Genomic DNA, 25,562 nt, shown 5'->3' on the forward strand with positions numbered 1-25,562 from the left:
GGGGTGTGTCGGTGTGGGTGATTGGGGTGTGTCGGTGTGGGTAAATGATGGGGCTGTGAGCTTTGTAGTTGGCCCGGAGTTAAAGAACACATTGAATTGCTCTAGTGCTTCCTTACTAACTATTGTTGTAAGTAGGTCAGAACCCTCTGAAGCCTCAACTCCACCCTAGATTTGGGGACTTTTTCAGAAGGATCCAGATGCTGGGTACCCAGAGAGATAAACGGATACAAAATGTTGGAATAAAAATGCTTGGAAGTGAACATACTTGTCATGCTAGACCTCCATTTTGAACAGTACTCGTCAAACGAGTATGTCTTATTTACTAGTTTTACTGCTTTTCCCTTCTACATAACCGTCCATTGGAAGTTTAAACTTCTCAGGAAATTACTGAGTAATCAATGCGCCAGGACATCCAAGAGGTCCTGAAGTGAATCTTTCAGAGTGCATCCACTCTCTGGGTATTCAGAAACCAGAAGATCTGGGTCTATCTGGATGTTCAGTGAAGAATAAACTTTTGCATTCTTGTTTATAAATACAGGCTCCAAAGGCAAAAATAATTGTAAGCCATAAAAATGCAGAAGCAGTGCCTTCCTGAGTCTAACTCCCACTGAGAACATTTGAATGCCTTCATGATGAATAGTATTAAAGTAGACATTCTTACTTAAATGTTAAGGGAAATGCATTGACATCTCCAGTAAATTAAAATCAGAGGAATTAATTGGAAAGAATAATGTTAGGAATATTAACGACAAGGGTTGCAAATAACCTCTATCACAGATCCATTGTGAAGTGTCAAAGGCTACCAATTTAAGCAAGGTTAGCCAAAATATATATTTATAAGATCCTCACTTCAGGATGGGAACTAACACTTTGCTAATCATTCTGGTAAGATACGAAGCAGTAGCAGTTCCAGGGTGAGAATAAAATCATCTGACATGGAGATGAAATTGCCAGTGTAAATCTTATCAGCCAGATGCAGAAGAACCTATAGTTTCATAAAAGTTACAGTATTTAAAAAAAATTCATTGAACATAATAACAGAAGATGCCATCATTCATAAAAGTTTGGCAAATTCAAAGGCATTCCTTTTTGTCACCTTTGGGAAACAGACAACTTTGAAGCTAATTTCAGAATTTTTGACAGTTTAAGCAAAGTCTGTGAATGAAATAATGTGAATGTAAAGTCTAAGCACGAATGAGAATCTCAAAAATGTGTAAAAACGTACCTGCTATCAATGCAACAGTGATATATTTACAGACAAAAATGAACCAATTACTATGATGGTGAGAGTACAAGACATAGTAATAATGTGCAAGATCTTCCCTTCCCCCGCCCCCAATCTGGCCCCACCCACCACCAGCTAAGTCACAAATTCCCTGTGCCAGGATGTAGGTATATTTGTGTCATGATGAATGATGTGATAGAAATTAGAAAGTTAAGGGTGAATTGATCAAGGTTATCAAATATCATAGAATCCCTACAATGTGGAAACAGGCCCTTCGATCCAACAAGTCCACAGTGACCCTTAGAGCATCCCACCCAGACCCATTTCCTCATAACCCACCTAATCCATACATCCCTGAACACTACAGGCAATTTAAGCATGGCCAATCCACCTAGACTGCACATCTTTGGACCGTGGGAGGAAACCAGAGCACCCAGAGGAAACGCACACAGACACGGGGGGAATGTGCAAACTCCACGCAGATCGTCACTTGAGAGTGGAATTGAACCCAGGTTCCTGGCACTGTGAGGCAGCAGTGCTAACTACTGAGCTACTGTGCCAACTGCACCTGGTATTCTCAAATGGTCTCCCATCCAAGTACCAACCAGGCCTGAGTCTGCTTAGTTTCCAAGAGCAGACAAGATCATACAAGATCATACACTTTCAGACTAATAGGCCCATAGGGGAATATGAAAAAGACCAGGTAGGGTAGGTGGGAAATTCAAGATTCGGGGAACTAGTTTCATGATGACACATAAGGCATGTTGTGTTTAATAAAGGTCGGTTAGCTGGATAGTTGGTTTGTGATGCTGAGTGATGCCAACAGCATAGGTTCAATTCCCACATTTGCTCAGTTTACAATGAAAGGTTCTCCTCTCACCTGAGGCATTGTAACCCTCAGGTTAAACCTCACAGTTGCCTCTGTCTAATGAGAGGGCAATCCTATGGTCTGGTAAGACAATGGCAACTTTACCTTTATTGGTTTAAAACAAAGACTGCAAGCCAAGCCTGGATGATAATGTAACTTCTCAGAATGGAATTCACTGACTTTTGAAAGATTCCCTGTGTAAACCCCTAGAATGTTGAATCTTTGTGGGGTGCCAAGGAAATTTCAAAGAGAAAGACTTCAAAATGCAAAGGTGTAAGGCAATCTAATACCTCCGCTCAGCAGGAAAATACCTTTTTGTGGTTTATATTCCAGACTGTGGAAAAGACTTGAAAGAGATGTTTATGTTTTACCCTTCCTGAAATATACAAAAAAAAATGGTGTTAAAAAAGACCTGCAACCCCTGGTATGTGTGTGTAAGTGAGCTGATGTGCCAGGGTGGTCTAGTGAGTTGTGAAAGTAACAGCTTGAACACCATTAAACACCATGCACTGCAGTTAATAAGAAAAACAATTTGCTCTGAGTGTTGGAAACTATAAAGAATTTCAGGTAATCTACAAAGCCAGGAAGCATGGAATTGACTGCTAATCTACAAACATGAACATGTCTGATATCACCCAATGTCACAGAGAGGAAAAAGAAATACAAGATGAACAACAATACTTGGAAATGAATATACTCTTTGTATTAATCCTCCATTTTGAAGTGTCCAAGACGATTGGACCCCTATGTCTTTTTTGCCATTTTTACTGTTTTATTTGTTCTAATATATGGTCACAGTGTATCACTATCAACTCTTTTTGAACAACCCAGGCACTAATCTGTGTACTTTTTATTTTCAATTTGCTTCTCATTTCTCATCTCTGTGTTGAGTTATCATTCCTTCTCACGTTTAAGAACTCAGTAACCCCCTTTTCTTTTCTCAAGTGTGACTGCTTAAATTGGCTACTTTTAAACACATGAATTCATTGGTCTGCGAGAAAGGTTTTGAATTGGGGAACCTCACCTAAAGCCTGCTCATAGCCAAAAATTAATAGTTACAGCTAGACCATTTGGGACTGAATTTATCAAACACTTGCACAGACAAAGGGTAGTAGAAACCTGGAACTCTCTTATACAAACAGGAATTGATACCACATTTTATGAAGAAGGGTCTAGGCCTGAAATGTCAGCCTTCCTGCTCCTCTGATGCTGCTTGGCCTGCTGTGTTCATCCAGCTCTACACATTGTTATCTCTATCATTGATACCACATGCATTGTTTTCATACATGAACAAATGTTTTTATACATGAACAAATGTTTTAAAAGATAAGGAGCAAAGATAACTGAATGGAATTTGAAAGAAGTGTTACAAAGCAGAAGGAATTCATTTGCTCCATTGTGTCCACACTGGCTCTCCAAATGACTGTCATGACTTAGTGCTATTTTCCAGTTTTCCCCATGCCCTTGCACATTGCTTATGGATGCATAGTCATCCAATGCCCTCTGAAATGCCTCAATTGAACCTGCCTACTCTATACTTCCAGGCAGTGCATTACAGACCTAAACCACTTGTGTGTAAAGTTTTTTCTAACTTCACATTTGATTCCTTTGCAAATCACTTAAAATCTGTGCTGTGGTTTTTAACCCTTTTCTGAGAAAGAACAGTTTTGTCCTATCTACTCTATCCAGCACCCTCTTGATTTTGAAAACTTCTATTGGATGTCCCTCTTCTCTTTCTCTCTAAGGAGAATAGTCCCAACCTCTCCAATCTACCTGATAACTGAGGTTTCTTGCCCCAGCAACCATTCATAAATCTTCTGCACTCTCTCCAATGTTGTCCTGTCTTTTCTACAATGTGGCATTCAGAACTGTTTCAATACTCTAGGCAAAGTCTAACAAAGTCTTATAGAAGTTCAAATATCACCTCCTTGTTCTTGTATGCTGTGTCTCATTAACAATATTCAGGACACTGAATGTTTTAGTAACTGCTCTTTCCTCCTGTCCTGCCACCTTCAATTATCTTTGCTCACATACATACATCCCCTCTAGTCCTGCACCCCTTTAGAATTATATCCTTGATGTTATATTGTCTGTTCATATTCTTCCTACCAAAATGCATCATCTCACACTTCTCTGCACACTTCTTGCCCTGGGAATACTCCAGAGATCACTGTATTTGAGGTCCTACTTGATAATTTCTACCTAACTCCCTAAATTCTGATTGCAAGACCATATCCTCCTTGCTTCCTATGTAATTGGTATCAGTGTGGTCCACGACCTTTAGCTGTTTACCTTATTCCAGAAGAACGTTTGCAGTCTCTCTGTGACATGCTTGACCTGGTACCCAGGAGGCAACATAGCATTCTGGAGTAACATCCTATGGACACAAAAATGCCTATCTGTTCTTCAGCTAATGAAACCTCTCCTCACAATTGCTTTTCCTTTTTTTTTCCTCTCATCTCAGCTGAGCTGCTCATGGTGTCACAAACGTGATTCTATTGCACTCCCTCGAAGAACCAGCTTTCAAAACAGAAAACTAATCTGTGAGTGTGATGTCCGGGGACTCCTTCCAACCTGCCTGTTTCTCTTGAAGTGCCTAGTAGTCACTCCTTTCCTTTGTACCTTAAGATCCTTAAGCTGCGGTGTGACCACCTCTCTGAACATGCATTCCACATAATTCTCAGCCTTGAGGATGCGCCATAGTGACTTCAACCGCATCCGAAAGCTGGAGCTCAGGTTTCTGCAGCAGGCAGCACATCCTGCTCATGTGGTTTTCTAGGACAATGGCAGGATCCATTACTTCCTATTCATTACAGGCTAATGCAGGGAGATAGTAAAAGCAACATAAATTGTTTATGACTCACTCAGAGATAGTAAGAACTGCTGATGCTGGAGTCAGAGATAACACAGTGTGGAGCTGGAAGAACACAGCAGGCCAGGCAGCATCAGAGGGGCAAGAAAGCTGACGTTTCGGGTTGGCTGGCTGGCCTGCTGTGTTCTTCCAGCTCCACACTGTGTTATAAATTGTTTATGGCCTGCAAGGCACTTTTGCAGGAGAACTACAAACATCAATGGCTAAATAATAATTCACAACACTTTCCCTCCTGCAAATAACATTTTGGTTTAGATTTTTTATAAAAGCCATTCATTCCTCCTTATCTGTTTCATGTATTCCTTCTTCCACCAGCATCTCAAATATTGAACTAAAGTGGCAGATTGCCTCTACATTCAATTTAAGTTGTTTCTCTCTCTATTAATTGGGCTCTGTTCACAAGAAAACAATAAATGATAAAATACAAAGCAATGTTTAGGATGTCTTGGCATGTACATTAAAAAGACCCACTTCAATAATTTAGTAAGATGACTGATGGCTGCATGTAAAGAAAAGAATGGTCTAAGCATTTTGAAAGCATGTCTGCAGATGTGAAAGATGTCAAATTATAAGCAGATTGTTACTACGCAATGCACCATTTGAAGCAGAAAGTTAAACTGTGTTCATTGCAGGTTAATTATACCTTGTAGATTGTAACAGTTGCTAAAAAAAAATTATGTTTCAGGTACAACACCCAAAGGAAACATTTAAAAACAATGACGAAGATTTGAAAACTTTGTGTGATAAATGTTTGAAAACCAATCCAAACAATTTGTTTAGGCCAGCTATTTGAATATCTCAGAGGTAAATCTGAATTCTTTATTATTTAATTTATTTCTAACAAACATTGAAACTGCTTTCAATAGGAATTTCGTTGAAGTTGCAAAGGTATAATTGTAGGCCCCCACAAATGCAATGACATCAATTTTGTATTCCTAGATCCTGAGACATGCTTTGAGCTAATATCTTTGTGTGTCTTCTCATGGCCCTTATAATTGGATATTACATCTCCAGAATGCCCTTGATGTCACCTCAGTGTAAGTATCAAGCAGTTTTTGGTTAGTAACAGATTCTGTACTCATTCATCATGTGTAGATAACATATGTGAATCTTGCTGAACTACTAATCCTGTTAAAACAGGATGATTATATCACTATCTGATAGATGTGGTGATTGTGCAAAAGCAAAAGCAAACAGATACACATGCTGTGCCATGAAAACTTCAGGACAGCAGTCTAGCGTAGCACTCAAACAACCACAATGATTGTCTCCTGTGATTTATGCTCACACAATGTTACATGTGGCAGTGATTGAAATATTCATTTTATGCAACACGTCATTCTGGCCATATTTTTTCACTTTGTGTGAGATCGTGTGAGTAATTTAGAGCATGGAAATAGTGAAATATTAATTAAATTCTCAAAGGAAACAAAACCCACAAGAAGAATCATGTCAGTTTCAAATTATAAGCAGATTGTTGCTACGCAATGCACCATTTGAAGCAGAAAGTTAAACTGTTTTCATTGCAGGTTAATTATACCATGTAGATTATAACTGTTGCTAAAAAAAAAATGTTTTAGGTACAACACCCAAAGGAAACATTTAAAAACAATGACGAAGATTTGAAAACTTTGTGTGATAAATGTTTGAAAACCAATCCAAAAAATTTGTTTAGGCCAGCTATTTGAATATCTCAGAGGTAAAATCAGTATTCAGTATAACAGCATTCCTCAATTAAGTGCACTCCAAAGAACACTTACTGAATCAAGAACAGTTATGTATTATAGCAGGAGACCAGTAGGATCCACAAAGAAATGTAGCTTCACTGTTCTAAAAATAAGCAAGGAAAACAAAACTACAAATGCTAAAAACCAGAAAGGTTTTCAATTTTCCAGTGGGTTTCCAGGGAAAGGAGCCCTAATTTAAAGGCCAAAAGGTGATTGAGGGATGTGACATTGGGAAGATGGATTTCCCAAGGATTTGGAGTACCAGAGGTGGAAATCTCATTTCGTGAGAGATGCTGGCTGACCAGACATTGCCAGCTCCCATTTACTCATCAGTGCTCCCAGAGAAATGGCAGCTACTGGCAATGCATCCACAAAAGGCCTGGTATTGTTGAAGCACCTGACAACAAACGAGTGAGGGGGGTTGGGGGATGTGTGTCACACAGAGGGTGTCTCTGGCTGGGCTTTGCAGGGACAGAGGAATGGGCAATGTAGTGAGTCTCAGCCGGCTTCTCCCCACTACCCCTTGTTTCCATTGTCATATCCCTCGATCAGACACTGCCTTTAAATGAGGGTCTTCCACTGCAAAATCTAAAAGGGATTTCTTTTCAGGGTTCCTGAATAGCAGGTTCCCTGCCTGCCTCTGGTTGAATACAAGTGGCAGTAAACTGAGACCCTCAAGTGGACATCTATGAGTGTTCCCACCACAGACATAATTGGGTGGAGGTTGGAAGACAGTGGGGAATAGAGCCTCCTGACCAAGTAAATGACCCCCAATTCTAAACTCTGCACCGGGGATGCATTATATTCCACTTATTGAGAAATTACAGCATTCAGACAATGCAGCTCAGAATAAAGAAAGTTACCTGAGAACAAGTATTTAGTTTAATTGGCTCTCAGTTTTGTTTAGTATTGTTGCCTGTTTTCAATTAATACATTATGTTTTATATGAACTAGGTCTGCTGCATTCCACGCACTATTGGTGATGCTTGAGCAACCAGTTTGACTCATCAATGCAATCTGGAGGTCTGCACATGGTAATGGAAGCAGGGGATAGTTTCACTCAGCTCTAACTAAATGCATTAGCCCTAATGGGTAAATTAATCCTTGCTGTAAAAGCAGCAAGAAACTCAGTGCATTGGTAAGCTGATTGGTTTTAGTGAAATAACCTCTGAATGTGATTCTGCATTTAAGTTGAGTTCCTTTTATTTAGCTTTATTCATTCACGGGATGAGGGTGTTGCTGGCCAGGCAGCATTTATTGCCCATCCCTAATTGCCCAGAGGGCAGTTAAGAGTCAACCACATTGCTGTGGACCTGGAGTCACATGTAGACCAGACCAGGTAAGGATAGCAGTTTCCTTCCCTAAAAGGCGTTAGTGAACCAGATGGGTTTTTCCAACAATCGGCAATGGATTCATGGTCATTGTTAGATTCTTAATTCCAGATATTTATTGAAATCGAATTCCACTATCTGCTGTGGTGGGATTCGAGCCCCGGTTCCCAAAACATTATCTGGATCTCTGGATTAACGGTCTAGCAATAATACCACTAGACCATCATCTTCCCCTGTGCTTTGGTTAATAAACTTGTGCCTAGTCGCTCTACTTCATGTTATGTGACATATTTAGAAAAATAATATGCAATCACTATTAGATCAACAGAAATTCTGCAAGCCTGAATTTCTGGGAATTTGATTTAGATGCTCTAAATCATTGCCAATCTTAAACCCAGATCTTAGCGAGGGTTATATGGGTTTCCCATTCTTTGAGAACTGTCTTTCCAAGACTTCCCACCAGAAGTGGTGAAGAATATGACTAATTTTTTGATTAAATATGGTGAATGATTCAACTCAAAGCAGACAACTACTTTTCATAACATTTTTCCTGTGATTTGATCTTAGTAATTATAAGTTCAAAAGACGCTCCTGTGTCCCTAAAATCCAATGATTTTAAAGGCAATGAAATGAAGATCTAAAGACCAAATAGCCAGAAAGCCCAAGTAGTCAATTGTCGGAATTTGTCTTTTTTTCAAAAAACAGGTCTTCAAGAAGCTATCGGCCATTTTATATTAACTTTACTAAGTAATTTTGTAGTTCCCAAGTTTTATCACTTTGTCACTGATCCTTCTGCTTTTTCTTAGTTAGCAAAGGAATATCCCATTTCAATGTAACTTCAATAGAACATATTTTCCCAGCTAATGACTTGTGTCTTATGTTTTCCTTGCATGGAGATGTTCAATTTTGGTGATGGCAATGCCACAGTTAGCAAGGTGTTTTGTATCCTGTAAACCTGGCAGCTCTGTATGCTGCAAATTTAGTTAATTTGTGTATGAGCACAATTTGCATGCACAATTTCTGTTCTGATTCCAAGTTGGCATTTCCCAGATTTGTCTCACACTGATTTTGACATTTTAAACTGTGTAGAGATTCTCCAGGACAAAGTCAGCTTTCCACTCCCCGTGGAAACCTTATTCAAGCCGTGCAGAAAACAATGTTTCTGCTTAAATCATTCCCTTTTGTTTATTCTTATTAGATCTAAATACATTCAGCAAGACAAAATCTGTATGGGATCAATTCAATACTGTTCAACGCAGCTAGAGCAACAGTGTTCACCACAATTATGTTTTTGACATTTCATAGGTATTTTATTGAACCGGCAGATAGATTTCATGTCAAGGCTATATAGCCAGGTATGGAGACATTGTTTCACCAAAATAGAATAAACAGCATGATTTTCTTCAAAGTGAGAAGTATCTTGGTACCATCACATTTCATCAATTAAAAATTAAATTTCATTACACACAGTTGGAGTAAAGTAGGATGGTGACTATTGAATCTTTCCAAGATTGTCAAAAATCTAAATCATTTGGCTTTGGCTGTTAAGTTAATGAGCCAATTACATTTTTGCTTAGCTAATTCCTTTTTAATAATAGCCATTTCTCCCTTTGAATGTGTTTTGAAAATCTTCAGCTCCTTCCCAATCATTGCTTCCACTTGGCTTCTAAATGAGTCACTTGACTTGCTCAAGAATACTATTTTCAATCATTAGTTGGAATTTATTTCTAAGATTGTTTCACATGAAACATTTGTTGTGATTTCAGTTTATAAGTGAATAATTTCACACTGGGTTAGCACCTGCCTGTGCACTACATAAATCAGGATAAATACTTATGGTAATTTAAGGAAGTAGCAAGTTGAAAATTTGAAACAAACTAAAAAAAAGTATCCAATTTATAATAATGAACTAAACTGTGATGCAGACTATTATAGTTGCTGGTTTCATTGAATCTTACTTTGAGTCTATGAAAATGAAGTTTTATAATGCATACCAAGCCTTTAAACTCCCAGCAAAGCTCCTTAACTGGTTACAAAATGTTTCACGGGAGCACCTAATTTCTGCTGGGCATGCAAGTTCATAATTTGCAGTGAAATGCAAGACTCTAATTAATGATGCCGTCCATAATTTCATGAAGAATAGATGATCAATATAGAGAAAGAAACAATGACAAAGCGGAAATCAAGGTGTTGAATGAGAAATGCAGAAGAACATGACCTTAAGAGAAATGTGAAGATAGATTAAAGTTATCATCAGAAAGCCTTGATGGGCAATTTATAAAGGTAAATTATTTGAGAGTTAATGTCATGAGTATCTATCATGTGGCGTAACTGTATCCAATCAATGTTATTTTTAGCCTTGCTTTCTGCTGCACAAAACTTCCACCAACCAGGAGAGCTAACAACACACCTAGCTTCTCATATTCTTATGATCATGAAATGCCAACACTGCCAATATGTTATTGAATAGAGTACTGCCACCATCACCTTTTCTGGATGGGTCTACCGAGCCTCTTTGGTTTAAAGTGGTGGAAGAAAACCACTAGAAAGTCTAATGAGAAGAGGCTTTTGCTTTCAAAGACATAGTTTAATGCATGTTAGCAGTCAGGTACATGTTACTTTCATAAGATAGGCCTCTTGTAGTACAGTGGTAGTATCCCTACCTCTGGACTGAAGAGATCTGGTTTAAAGTCCCATCTGCTCCAATGGTGTGTTGTAAAATCTACGTTAGTAAGATAGACTTTGTTGCGAAAACTATAAGGAAACCAGATGTTAGGTCTGTCATCCTTGAGATTCAGAGCACAGCTGTCTTTCCTCGCTCATCCTTATGACCTCATCAGATTGGAAAAAAGATAATGCAGTCTTCATCATTAACCTTTTCAGAACCACAATCTCATATAGTACCTGCTATCAACGATCTCCTTAAAACGCTTCTTCGCTGTTCCCTCTACTCTCGCTAACAGGTCTGAGGAAATTACTAACTTTTCATTCAGCTCACTCTGCTACTGGCCACTTTTTCCTTTGCACCCCAAGTCAACGCTCCCCCAACTTCTTTCCTTCTTTACTTTTATCATGCATCTTCTCCTTTGTCTTATTTATATTTATTTCGTCAACAAGACCCATCATTCCTTACTTGACTCCAACTTCTGCCAAGAGAGTTGTTATAGTGCTGAGCGAGACCATGCAGCCTATTGTTTCTGCACCAGCTCTCTGAATGAGAATGAAAACTTAATGCCCTTTCGCTGTAACCCTGCCGATTATTTTTATTTCAGCAATCATCCAATGCCCTATTTAATAAATCAATTGAATCTGCCTCCAATGTACTTCCAGCCTATGCATTCTTAATCTCAAATTGTGTGAAAAAGTTATTTCTCGTATTGTATTTACTTCATTTGTAAATTATTTTAAATCTATTCCCTCTGGTTCTTGCTCCTTTTACTGTGTCTACCTTGTCCGGACTTCTCATGATTTTTAAAAATTTCCACCAAATCTCCTCTGAGCCTTTTCCTTTCCAGGGAAAATATTTCCAATTTCTCCAATCTACTTTTATAACCAAAATGTCTCATTCCTGGAACCATTCTCATAAACCTCTTCTGCACTCTCTAAAAAGCATTGGCGTCATTCCTGAAGACTGGTACCCAGAACTGTACACAGTTCTTCAGCTGAAATTTAACCAGTTCAGCATCATCTCTGTGCTCTCATACATTATGCACTATTAATAAAACCTAGGTTACTATATGTTTTAATAACTACACTCTCCACCAGTCCTACCACTTTCAATGATTTATGCACATATACACCCCAGTCCTTGGATTCTGCTCACACCCTTTAGAACAGTACTCTTTATTTAATACTATCCCTCCATATTCTCCCTACCAAAATGTATCACCTTACACTTCTCCACATTCAAATTTTACTGTCACTTATTCTCCCATTCTACCAACTTTTCAATGTCCTTTTGAAGTTTAACACTGTATTCCTCACAGTTGATAATGCTTCCAAGCTTTGTAGCAGCAGAAACCTTGATCAAAGTCATTAGTGTAAATCAGGAAAAGCAACAGTACCATTGCCAATCCCTGGGCATCTTGATGACAAGTCTTCCTTCTGCCCAAAGGTACACATTAACCTTTACTCTATTTCCTACCACTCAGCCATTTTGTATCCACCTTACCATTGTTGATTTTATTCTGAGAACTATAACTTTTATCAAGCCTTTTGGCATCTATTGTTTTGAACACCTTTTGGAAGTCCATGTACACCACATAAACAGCATTATCCTCAACAATCCTCTTTGCTACCTCTTCAAAGAATTCTGTCAAGTTAGTTAGACAAAATTTCCCTTAAGAAATCCATGGTGTCTCTTGGCCGCTTTTTTCCATGTGGCTATAAACTCTATCCTGAATGATTATTTCTAGAAGTTACCACATCACCACATTTAAACTGGCTGGCCTGTAATTGTCAGGTTTATCCTTACAAACTTTGATCAAGATACAATGTTTCCAATTCTCCAGTTCTCTGACGCCACTTTTAAATCTAGGGAAAGTTGAAATATTATTTCCAGTGACCCTGTATTTTCCACTGTCGTTCCTTCCGTACTCTTGGATGTGTTTCACTGAGTCCAGCCCTGTAACAATTCTCTGATTCTGTGATCTGCCTTGGCATATACATAGCTACCACATCAATTATATTTTCAGCCTTACTTTTTTGCTGCAAGAAACTTCCACCACTCACGCAGAGCTAAAGATACACTCGGAAGAAAACTTGACTCAGTTTGAAGGAAACAGTTGTTACGTGGGCCATGGTGACAAAGAAGGAAATTTGATCACTAGAATAGTTCAACATGGATAAGGAGGACATATCCAACTGAGGAAGGTATAGTCATTGTGGGCTGAAGGACACAGAAAGCCCCTCAATACAAGAAGGCATATTGACTCAGATATTCCAATCAGAGTCAGAAAACCTATTTCCATCCCTGATCATATTAAAATTTATCCACTTCCTTTTAGATGTTTTCCATGATTGAGATTCCAGGACAAGAGCCTTTTGTTATGAATCTGTCTAGGAATCCACTAATTCAGCTGCGAGGAAAATCTTTATAGACACCAGTTCCTTTTGCAGCAGCTTGTGGTTTAAATGTCCAGCAGCACAGCCATCCATTTTGAAAGCTTCTCTGAAAGGGTAAGAATGTAAGGTACAAATGGGGTTAGGGTGGCAGTCAGTTAAGGGATTAGGTTGCCAGGTGAGGTGTCTGTCAGTGGTTGGTGTTCTTGGCCAGGGTGCCTCTGTGTGCGTGAGAGTGTGTGTGAGCTTGTGTGCGTGTGTCTGTGTGTGTGTGTGTGTGGTGCGGTGTGTGTGCTGTGGTGTGGGTGAGTGTGAGTGTGTGAGGGTGTGTGAGGTGTGGTGTGTGTGTGTAGAATGTGTGTGTGTGTGTGTGTGTGTGTGTCTGTGTCTGTGTGTCTGTGTCTGTGTGTCTGTATGTGTGTGTTTCCCTGTCTAAAGAATCAGATGGGTTTAGGCGAACTGCCCCATGTCTTTGAGCACTTGTTGATATACCCTGTTTCTAGCAGCGAAAGAAAATAACTTGTAGCACAGTTCAATGAAATCACATGATATGAGATAATTGTGTTCTAGGTGGTGTCCTAGGCCCAAGCTTCTTAAGCTGTTTCATGATCTTCAATGATTTTCCGTCCATCATAAGGTCAGGAGTGGGGATCTTCGCTAATGATTGCTCAATTTTGCGACTCCTCAGATACTGAATGTTCAAATGCAATAAGATGGGGGCAATTTCCATACTTGGGCTGCATGTGGCAAGTAAGATGCACGCCACACAAATGCCAGGCAATGACTATTTCCAATATGAGACAATCTAACCACTGCCACTTGACATTCAATGGTGTCAACCTTCTTGAGTGTTGTTGGAGCTGCAACTATTCAAGCAAGTGGAGAGTATTTCATCAAACTCCCGACATGTATCTCGTAGATCGTGGACAAACTTTATGCAGTATTCATATGGCTAGTACACTGAGTCTCCCACTATCAACACTATGGGGATTACTATTGACCAGAAATTCAAGTATACAAGCTATACAAACACAGTGGCCAAAAGAGCAAGTCAGATGCTAAGAAAATTGTAGCAAATTACTCACCTCCTGACTGCCTAAAGTCTGTCCATGTTCAACAAGATACATATCAGGAGTGTGATGAAATACTCTGCACTTGCTTGAATAGGTGCAGCTCCAACAACACTCAAGAAGGATAACACCATCTAAGACAAAACAGCCCGCTTGATTGGCACCACATCCATAAACACTCACTCCCTCCACCGCTGATACTTAGTAGCAGCAGTGTGTACCATCTACAAGATGCATGGCAGAAATTCAACAAAGATCCTCGTACAGCACATTCCAACCCACAATCACTTCCATCTAGAAGGACAAGGGCAGCAGATACATGGGAAAACCACCACCTTCAAGCTCCCCTCCAAACCACTCACCATCCTGACTTGGAAAAATATCACCTTTCCTTCACTGTTGCCGAGATAACATCCTGGAATTTGTTCCCTAATGGCATTGTGGATCTATCTTCAGCACATGGACTGTAGCAGTTCAAGAAGGCAGCTCACCACCAACTTCTCAAGGTTGGCTAGGAATGGGCAATAAATACTGGCCAGCTAGCGACACCCACTCTCATGAGTGAATAAAAGAAATGCTGTACGGAAAATACAGAAAATGCTCAAAAACATCAATTTTAAAGGGATTTTCTAACAGCTTTCTGGTTGGCTGAGGGGTATGTCACTTGGAGGGTGAGTCAGGCCAGTATGGGGAGGGCGCATTGGTTCTAGGAGCTGTCGTCTGGGTTGGAATTGGGAAAGACGGTTATATAAGTGACCAGGGCTGTTGGGCCCGGGTTACCAGGGTCCAGGGAATGTAATGGGTCGGGGAGGTGTAGTTGGGAAGTTGAACAGGGAGTCAGGAGCTAGAGTAGGTATTTTCCGTACAGCACTTCTTTTATTCACTCATGAGAGTGGGTGTCGCTAGCTGGCCAGTATTTATTGCCCATTCCTAGCTGACCTTGAGAAGTTGGTGGTGATGTGTTAATAGTTACCCAGGAGCTAGAGTAGGTTTTTAATCCTCTAACTTTTCCTGGGTAACTATTAGTTTACCTGTGTTGGAATCCTGTGACTTTAATGGGCTCTTTTGCAGGATTCTCGAGGCAGGGAAAGTGACCATATGAGTCTTCAATTTTCTGGGCAATTCCCACGGAATCTGCAGTATCTGGGATTCAGCACGGTCCTGATGTGCAGCTCAGTCTATACTGCTCCAACAACTCTCTTGCGACTAGAATGTCTGGGCCAATGAGTTCATGTATTCTGGAACCCTAATTGAAGTGGGAAATAATTTTTTTGCAGCAAATTAGGAGGAGGGTTCAATGTGGAGTTATGTAACAGGAAAAAGATAAATGTGAGATTGAATTTCTCAATGCCACTTTAAAAACAAAACTAGAAATATATAAGCCATTATCAGCGAAATAAAGCAATCATGAAGCTGTTTGATTGTCGTGATAACCAAACTAGTTCAATCTAGGATAATCAGGAAAGGGCAGGGAGCCATGGAAAGACAGCTTTATCAGGTCACCCAATTATACACTTAGTTTTACTTAATTCTTGTTAATTGTAATAAAAAGTGACTGACTGCAAAATCATTGATTTTGGAACCTTTTTAATTTTTTATCACAGTGTAAAAAAGGTAATGTACTCCACCTCGAAGTCTTTTTCTGCCACAAGAAAACTTAGTGCAAACACAACTTAAAGGTTTTTGTAAAGCTCATTAATGTCTTCCTGGAAAGAACCCGTTAAGGGTAAAATATCTGCTGCAACAGATTGTGCGACACTGTTGATGGAATCCTACAAGCTTTGGGACATCAGGTGTCGCTTGAACTGAGTCTGAACTAACAGGAGAAACACATCTTGCCATTGTGATGGTAGGCACACACTGGTTCTTGAAGGTTATCAGCATTCTGTTTGAGCATAGAGAGATTGTATTGAAATCCCTGTATCCCTCATTAACTGCAATCTTGTTCCAGCTTGTCCAGCATTGAAGCTGGTAATTATCGCATTTTGAATTGCTGTCCACAGTCGAACAGAAACAACAGGGTGAGCATTTCAGAAACATCTGAATACAATCAATCAGATTCTTCTGAGAGATGCTGCTTCATCAGATGTTCAGGACTGGATTTTTGTCTTTGAGGTGGCTAGTGGCAGCTGAAAAATTTCTTGACTCTGCAGACATGCCTTGATAGAAAGTGCCCTGGAGAACCTACTTTTGACTCAAGGGATGGTGGTATGAGGGGAAAATCGATGCAGGATGGAGTCAGGCATGTCACAGTAGCAGATCTGAAGTGAGCACGGACGTGATTGAGTGCTGGGGCAGTCATCAAGAGGCCCATCTCAGTTCTCTGGGACTTCATCTCATTAGTTTACTTATAATTTAGGCCCTCTAGTCCTTGCCCCACCCTCACCCCGTATTAGCTCATGCCTTTTCATCCATTCCCAATGGCTATCATACCTTCCATGCCAAATCATAGTAATTCAAAGTTCATCTTCTCAATATATAGTCTGTACAGAAACAATCACAGCATTTATAGAGCTACTTTACAAAATCCATCCACCATTTTTATTAAAGAAATCTGCTACAACTCTATAAAAGTATCAAACCTTTAAAATAAATAAGCAAAGCTTGATTCCAATTATCTTGTCCAAATAAACATTGAGCATTGACAAGTTTAATCACAAACAAAATATCAGGCCTTCTTTTCTCTGTACCTGTGCTAACAATGTAAAACTTTTTTATTGGATTCAAATGCAAGCCTTATTACGCATAATTTTTTTTAATCATGCACTGCTTTTGCTCAGCTCCAGCTCTGCATGGTGTCCATGTTGTCACAGACCTGCTGCAGGAAATGGAACGCCTTCCTGTTCATAAATGATGACACTGTGTGGAAGGGCCATATAATCCCATGCACGCTGTTAAAAATGCCCTGCTCTTCAGTGATCATGAAACAGCAAAGCTTACTTGTGTTGCATGTTTCCATTGAAAAGTAGATGAATTCACTAGTTTAGGCAAGCAAAGCACCTTTAACCTACATGATGTAACTGTGAACTTAACAAAGTTTTCTCTTAACAAAGATTTCTTATTGCTTTGGAGGTACAACAGCTGTTCATTGCAGCTGCTAACCTCAGAACTGCCCAAATTAGTAATGATGTTTTCCAGCTCCTCCTGCACACATTGGTACTCTTTACTGGTGATAATGGGGGTGAGGGGATTCATTTATAGCCATCAGTTAGTGTCATAAAACTGGTTATCAGAAGGTGAAAAATCAGCTTGGGGGTTTTAGCTATTCTATGGATGCCCAAAACCAGCCAGACACCATAAACAGACAAGTCTAGAATTGGATAAATAGCCTGTGGAGGTCTAAAACAGTAATGTTTGGAGCTTGCACCATGCAGATGATGTACCAATGGAATGCTAACTGACAGCAAAATGAGCAGATATGAGTTGGGTGAACAGTGGATCTGGTAAAAGGGGGAGGAGATTATCCTTTATTCTACTTTGTTCACGCTCCACAAATTGGTTCTTTCTTCAGTAAAAGCAGAAAGAGTCAGTTGATGAATAACTGGCAAGCTATTTTACTTACAATAAATAGCCTATAATTTTAAGATATGGCAGGGCAGCTCAGCCAAGTGAAATATACAGTGACATATGGGAAGACATGGATGCAAAATGTGTCCAAGACTTACATATCTGCAGAAAGTGTAACCAGCTGCAAAAGCTCAAAATCTGCTCACGCATCAATTGGAGTCACCACTGTGCATCTGCATGGCAGGAACTATATAGATGGCACATTAGACCAGGTGACTATCAGGCAGTCTAAGAGAAATAGGCAGATAGTGCAAGAGGTTACTGTTCTGTTTTATTTTATGTAATCAACTTCTGTTTTATTGTTAAAACCAAACCTGCAAAATTGCATGAATGTATCTTAGTGAAAGATCATCTCATTAAAAAGGACGAAACAAAAACAAAATATGATCTATCAGTCCAGATTTAGTCTGGGATCTGACTAGTCAAATGCTCACATTAGCTGGATTATAACAATTAGGAGCTGTTGTGGGATTTGAATTCGTAGGAGTTAAGAGGGATCTGTGTCTTTCACTTCAAATAATAGGTACATGGTTGTTCTGAATGTAAAGCAGCTATGTTGTGGTGAAGCTTATTGCATGTAATTTTAAGATAGTTTTGAATGTTGCTAAGAGCTTTCTGGAAATGGAAGATATAATAGTGGATTATTTAAAATTTTTGACCAAACTGAGAGAATTAGCAGGTAGATTGAAGATGGAAGTAAAAGCAGGATCTTGCAAGGATGAGATGCTTCAAGTGATTATCCAATACATAGAAGTGGAAGAAAGGAAACCTAAAATTGGGATGTCACAACTGGAATTAGCTAAGAGCAGTTAGAGATGGAAAGGCTTGAGTTAGAAGAAAAACAGAAGATAATGGAAATTGAAGAAAAAGAAAATCAGAGGATGATAGAAAGTTAGTAGAAAGAAAAGCAGAGTGTAATGAAAGAAATGTAGAGATTAGAAAATTTGAAGTAGAAAGGGAGGAAAAATAAAAACAGAGAAAGATGGAAAGTGAGGAAATAGGAAAACGGAGGGAGAGGGAAATCAAAAATAAGACTTGAGCTCCAAAGAGATCAGGAAGTTAGAGCTCAGAGTTGGTAGAGAAAGAATTAGAGTAAAGAAGGAAGCAAGAAGTAATATCTTGGATGATGATGTTGATTGCAATGAGGGCTTTGATTTAAAAAGAATCTGCTCTTAATGCTCGTGTTTACTGAGGATGGAGGCAAAAGAAATTTTACTTCATTTCTGAAAGGAGATGGAGCAGCCAAAAGATGATTTGACCTAATGTTATGGAATGTGTTGACAGGTACAGTTAAGACTGCATATGCCAGTCTGTTGGAAGAACACTCTGCAGAGTTTGAAACTATAAAAGGGAGAATACTCAAAGCTTACTAAATTGTGCCTGAAGCTATCCATTAAAATTTAGGACTGCAAGATAAAAACCTTATCATTCATTTGTGCAATTTGGAAGGGAGAAAAAAATGTGGTGAGATCAGTGGTTTAGACCACGTATGTTAGAGAAATCAAAAAGGAAGATGTAAGGGGAATTCTGATCATGGAAGAATTTAGAAAGAGCACTCCTGCAAACTTTAGGACTCGTTCGATGAGTGTCAAGAGTTAAAACTAGAAAAGCTGCAGTTCTGGTAAATAAATATTTGAGGGATATGGGCCAAGTGCAGGCAGATGGGACTAGTTTAGTTTGGGATTATGATTGGCATGGACTGGTTGGACTGAAGGGTCTGTTTCAGTGCCGTGTGACTCTATGATTCTAGAGGGCATAGGTTTAAGGTGAGAGGAGATAGATTTAAAAGGGATCTGAGGGGCAACTTTTCCACACAGAGGGTGGTGTGTGTATGGAACAAATTGCCAGAAGAAGTGGTAGAGATGGGCGCAATGACAACATTTAAAAGGCATTTGGACAGGGTTAGGAAATGTTTAGAGGAAGATGGGCAAACTTCAAGCAAGTGGGACTAGTTCAGTTTATGCAAGCTGGTCAGGATGGACGATTTGGGCTGAAGGGCCTGTTCGAGGCTGTATGTCTCCATGACTCTATAACTATGGCATCTTGCCCAATTACAGGTGGCGAGATGATAATATGGCTATCAATAGGGAAAGTAGAGAAGTAGAACATCTATGGTGGAAGAGGTACCAAATGTAGGGAACAAACAGTAAGATGCCAAAGTAATAACAGAGTACAACTAGAACCAAAAAGTGATATAAAGCAATGAACATGCTTCCATTGCAATAAGACTGGACATAACAAATGCAATTACTGGTAGTGAAATGGGAGACTGTAGCAGTGGGAATATCTAAGGAATATTAAGTAAAGGAGACATCAGGAAGGGAAATAAATATTTAAACTGCAGCATGGTACGGAGACAACATGTTTCCTTGGAATGTACCAAAAATAGAGAGATGAATCAAGACAGTCATGAAAATTCTTTTTCAAAAATTAGCAAGGAGAATCAGACCATTGGAGGTTTTTTTTTGTAATTTTGTCATGGGACATGGGCATTATTGGCTGGCCAGCGTTTATTGTCCTTCCCCTTGTGAAGGTGGTAGTGAACTGCCTTCTGGAAATGCTGTGATCCACGTGCTGTACGTAGACCCACAATACTCCTAAGGAGGTAATTCTGGGATTTCGACCCAGCGTCAGTGAAGGAACAGTGATAGAGTTCCAAGTCAGGCTGATAAGTGGCTTGGAGGGAAACTTGCAGGTGATGGTGTACCATGTACCTGCTGCCCTTGTCTTTCCGGATGCAAGTGGTCGTGGGTTTGGAAGGTGCTGTCTAAGGATCTTCAGCGAATTTCTGTAATGCATCTTGTAGATAGTACTCTCTGATGGTGTGTCGATGCTTGCTGATAGGGTGCCAATCAAGTGGGCTGTTTTGACCTGGATGGTATGAAGCTTCTTGAATGTTGTTGGAGCTGCATTTATCCAGGCGACTGGGGAGTATTCCATCACACTCCTGACTTGTGCCTTATAGATGGTGGGCAAGCTTTGGAGAGCCAGGAGATGAGTTACTTGCTGCAATTTTCCTAGCTTCTGACCTACTCTTGCAGCCAATATATATGATTGCTGAGTCCAGTTGAGTTTCTTTTCAATGGTAATTCCGAAGATGTTTTGTGGCGGATTCTGAGTATTTTATCTCAAAAGGGGCAATGTTTCCTTATGCTTGGAACCAAAGAGATTAACCAGTAAAGATGTTCAGAGACACTGGAGTGGGTCAGTCTTTCATGTTGACCTGGTATTACGTTTTGCCTTGCAGTGAGGTTAATGAAAGAAAAAAAATTATCTGGTCATAGACATAGCAGTTCCATAGCACTATACAGCTTTGGATTAATATTGACCTCAGTAAGGGTGGTGGAGAAATCGATCGATGTAAAAGAAACTGAAATGTTACAGGGCGAATATCCTGAATTGTTTTCTGTGTGTTTCATGACAAGATCTCAAGCCCAGAGAATTAGAAGGGAAGAAAACGAGTTTGCTAAACAGGTGACAATTTAGAAAGTCAGTAATTTGATGCAATCTTTAAAGACTTAACTAAAATGGATGAAGGCAAAGAGAATGAGGCTGAAGTATTTAGCTCATCTTCTTTAAAAGAAATGTAGCAAACAGATTCAGCAGTGAAATAGTTACACCAAAGCTACTCAGAAATCAAAGTAATACCGTATCAGTGTTATTTTTTGAAAGACATCGAAACTAGGAGGGGGAGTAGGCCTTTCAGCCCTTTGAACTGCTTTAACATTCAATATAATCAACAAGAGGCCAGGCCACATTGGATTTGGTACTGGGTAATGAACCAGGCCAGGTGTTAGATTTGGAGGTAGGTGAGCACTTTGGTGATAGTGACCACAATTCGGTTACGTTTACTTTAGCGATGGAAAGGGATCGGTATATACCGCAGGGCAAGAGTTATAGCTGGGGGAAAGGCAATTATGAGGCGATGAGGCAAGATTTAGGATGCATAGGATGGAGAAGGAAACTGCAGGGGCTGGGCACAATTGAAATGTGGAGCTTGTTCAAGGAACAGCTACTGCGTGTCCTTGAGAAGTATGTACCTGCCAGGCAGGGAGGAAGTGGTCGAGCGAGGGAACCGTGGTTTACTAAAGAAGTTGAATCTCTTGTCAAGAGGAAGAAGGAGGCTTATGTAGAGATGAGGCATGAAGGCTCAGTTAGGGCGCTTGAGAGTTACAAGTTAGCCAGGAAGGACCTAAAGAGAGAGCTAAGAAGAGCCAGGAGGGGACATGAGGAGAAGTCTTTAGCAGGTAGGATCAAGGAAAACCCTAAAGCTTTCTATAGGTATGTCAGGAATAAAAGAATGACTAGAGTAAGATTGGGGCCGGTCAAGGACAGTAGTGGGAAGTTGTGCGTGGAGTCCGAAGAGATAGGAGAGGTGCTAAATGAATATTTTTCGTCAGTATTCATACAGGAAAAAGACAATGTAGTCGAGGAGAATACTGAGATACAGTCTATTAGACTAGACGGGATTGAGGTTCATAAGGAGGAGGTGTTAGCAATTCTGGAAGGTGTGAAAATAGATAAGTCCCCTGGGCCAGATGGGATTTATCCTAGGATTCTCTGGGAAGCTAGAGAGGAGATTGCAGAGCCTTTGGCTTTGATCTTTATGTCGTCATTGTCTTCAGGAATAGTGCCAGAAGACTGGAGACTAGCAAATGTTGTCCCCTTGTTCAAGAAGGGGAGTAGAGACAACCCTGGTAATTATAGACCAGTGAGCCTTACTTCGGTTGTGGGTAAAGTGTTGGAAAGGATTATAAGAGATAGGATTTATAATCATCTAGAAAGGAATAATTTGATTAGGGATAGTCAACACGGTTTTGTGAAGGGTAGGTCGTGCCTCACAATCCTTATTGAGTTCTTCGAGAAGGTGACCAAACAGGTGGATGAGGGTAAAGCGGTTGATGTGGTGTATTTGGATTTCAGTAAAGCGTTTGATAAGGTTCCCCATGGTAGGCTATTGCAGAAAATACGGAGGCATGGCATTGAGGGTGATTTAGCGGTTTGGATCAGAAGTTGGCTAGCTGTAAGAAGACAGAGGGTGGTGGTTGATGGGAAATGTTCATCCTGGAGTTCAGTTACTAGTGGTGTACCTCCAGGATCTGTTTTGGGGCCACTGCTGTTTGTCATTTTTATAAATGACCTGGATGAGGGCGTAGAAGGATGGGTTAGTAAATTTGCGGATGACACCAAAGTTGGTGGAGTTGTGGATAGTGCGGAAGGATGTTGCAGGTTACAGAGGGACATAGATAAGCTGCAGAGCTGGGCTGAGAGGTGGCAAATGGAGTTTAATGCGGAAAAGTGTGAGGTGATTCACTTTGGAAGGAGTAACAGGAATACAGAGTACTGGGCTAATGGTAAGATTCTTGGTAGTGTGGATGAGCAGAAAGATCTCGGTGTCCATGTGCATAGATCACTGAAAGTTGCCACCCAGGTTGATAGCGTTGTTAAGAAGGCGTACAGTATGTTAGGTTTTATTGGTAGAGGGATTGAGTTTCGGAGCCATGAGGTCATGTTGCAGCTGTACAAAACTCTGGTGCGGCCGCACTTGGAGTATTGCGTACAGTTCTGGTCACCGCATTATAGGAAGGATGTGGAAGCATTGGAAAGGGTGCAGAGGAGATTTACCAGGATGTTGCCTGGTATGGAGGGAAGGTCTTATGAGGAAAGGCTGAGGGTCTTGAGGCTGTTTTCATTAGAGAGAAGAAGGTTAAGAGTTGACTTGATAGACACATACAAGATGATCAGAGGATTAGATCGGGTGGACAGTGGGAGCCTTTTTCCTCGGATGGTGATGGCTAGCACGAGGGGACATAGCTTTAAATTGAGGGGTGATAGATATAGGACAGATGTCAGAGGTGGGTTCTTTACTCAGAGAGTAGTAAGGGCGTGGAATGCCCTGCCTGCAAAAATAGTAGACTCGCCAACTTTAAGGGCATTTAAATGGTCATTGGATAAACATATGGATGATAATGGAATAGTTTAGGTTAGATGGGCTTCAGATTGGTTTCACAGGTCGGCGCAACATTGAGGGCCGAAGGGCCTGTATTGCGCTGTAATGTTCTATGTTCTATGTTCTATGTTCTAATCATGGCTGGTTCTTTATCTCAGTGCCATATTTCCACTTTCTCCCCATACCCCTTAATGGCTTTCAAATCTAAACCTGCATCTGGCTGTTTCTTGAATATATTCAGTGACTTTACCTTCTCAGCTTCTGTGGTAGAGGAATCCACAGCTATTTATGATGTGTATAAGTGACCTGGAAGAGGGAGCTAAATGCTCTTGACACAAAACTGGTTGAGATTATGAGTTGTGATGAAGCTGCAAGCAGGCTTCAAGGTGATTTAGACAGGTCGAGTGAGTGGGTAAACACATAGCAGATGTAGCATAACATGGCTAGATGTAAAATTGTAGACATCAGTGTGACAAACAGAAACTGAGTGTTATTGAAATGGTGATATATTGGGAAGTGTAGATGTACGAAGAGATCTAGGTATCCTTGTAACAGGCAGTGAAAGTACCTTGGCAGGTACAGCAAGCAATTAGGAAGGCAAATGGTACATTGACCTTCATTGCAAGACGATTTGAATTCAGAAATAGGGATGCTTTACAGCAGTTATACAAGGTGTTGAAACTGCACTGGGCTATTGCATGCAGTTTTGGTCTCCCTCCCTAAGAAAGGATATACTCGCCACAGAGGAAGTGCTGTGGAGATTCAATAGGCTGATTTCTAGGTATGGCAAAGTTGTTAATATGTTGGAAGTATTGTTGGAATGGGCCACTAGGGTTTAGAAAGATGAAAGGCGATCTGATTGAAACATATAAAATTCTAACAGGGATGGATAGAGTAGATGCAGGGAAGATATTTTCCCAGGTTGTGGGGTCTAGAACTGGGGGCACAGTCTTACAATAATACAGGGTAGACCATTTAGGATTGAGATGAGGAAAGGTTTTGTCATTCAAAGAGTAGTGAACCTTTACTGGTTAACCTCTTTGGTTCCCAGCATAAGGAAACATTGATGTTTGCCTGCCATTCGGAGAAAAACCCATGTATTCTTACACTTTGTTTTCTGCCTGTCGGCCGATTCTCAATAAGGAACTAACCAATAGGTGAAGCGTGCATGTTCTAACTCTTGAAATGGGAGATGATGTGATCGTTCAAAAAATTGATATAGTTGAGGCTCTGGCTTGTGTCAGGACTCAATGCATTGAAAATATCCTTATATCTAATTCGTGATATCCTTATATCTAATTCCTTCTATCACATTGCATTTCTCTTCATTCCACCATCTCTTTTAAGATTCTCTTCCTACTTACAAACTGCAGATGACATAAGTAAGCACTTCTTACTTTCTCCACTCCTCTCATAACCATGACCTTACCTTTGTGCCCTTTTCTTTCCAGGTATCCAAGAAGTCAGTGGAGGAAGACCAAAAGGACCATAAAAATGAAAGTATCCTGTCACAATTTCAGACCGACAGCCATCGAGTCTGACATCAACACTATGTAATTTACAGGATAGCACTGAGGTGAGATCCACTGTAATGTGGCACAAGTGGGCTGCAGCCTGCATAGTGGGTAATGATAACACAGCTACCAATTCATCAGAGGAAGAGGCCACTCTACCGACTTTTACCACAGAGGAATCAAATGACAGGTTGGATGTGTACACACTGAAATGCATTGGGAAACCAGCCAGATAATTTAATGTTGAGGAGCATATGAAAACCCATCATGAATGTGGCACAGGACTTTGCTTGGAGCTTCAAGCTCATCCTTTCCATCATGGAACTGGTGGTGAAACCCATCTGTATGCCTGCATTCCCACCAATATACATCATCTG

Source organism: Rhincodon typus, chromosome 20, assembly GCF_021869965.1.
Source record: "Rhincodon typus isolate 14 chromosome 20, sRhiTyp1.1, whole genome shotgun sequence".
Lineage (NCBI taxonomy): Eukaryota > Metazoa > Chordata > Chondrichthyes > Orectolobiformes > Rhincodontidae > Rhincodon > Rhincodon typus.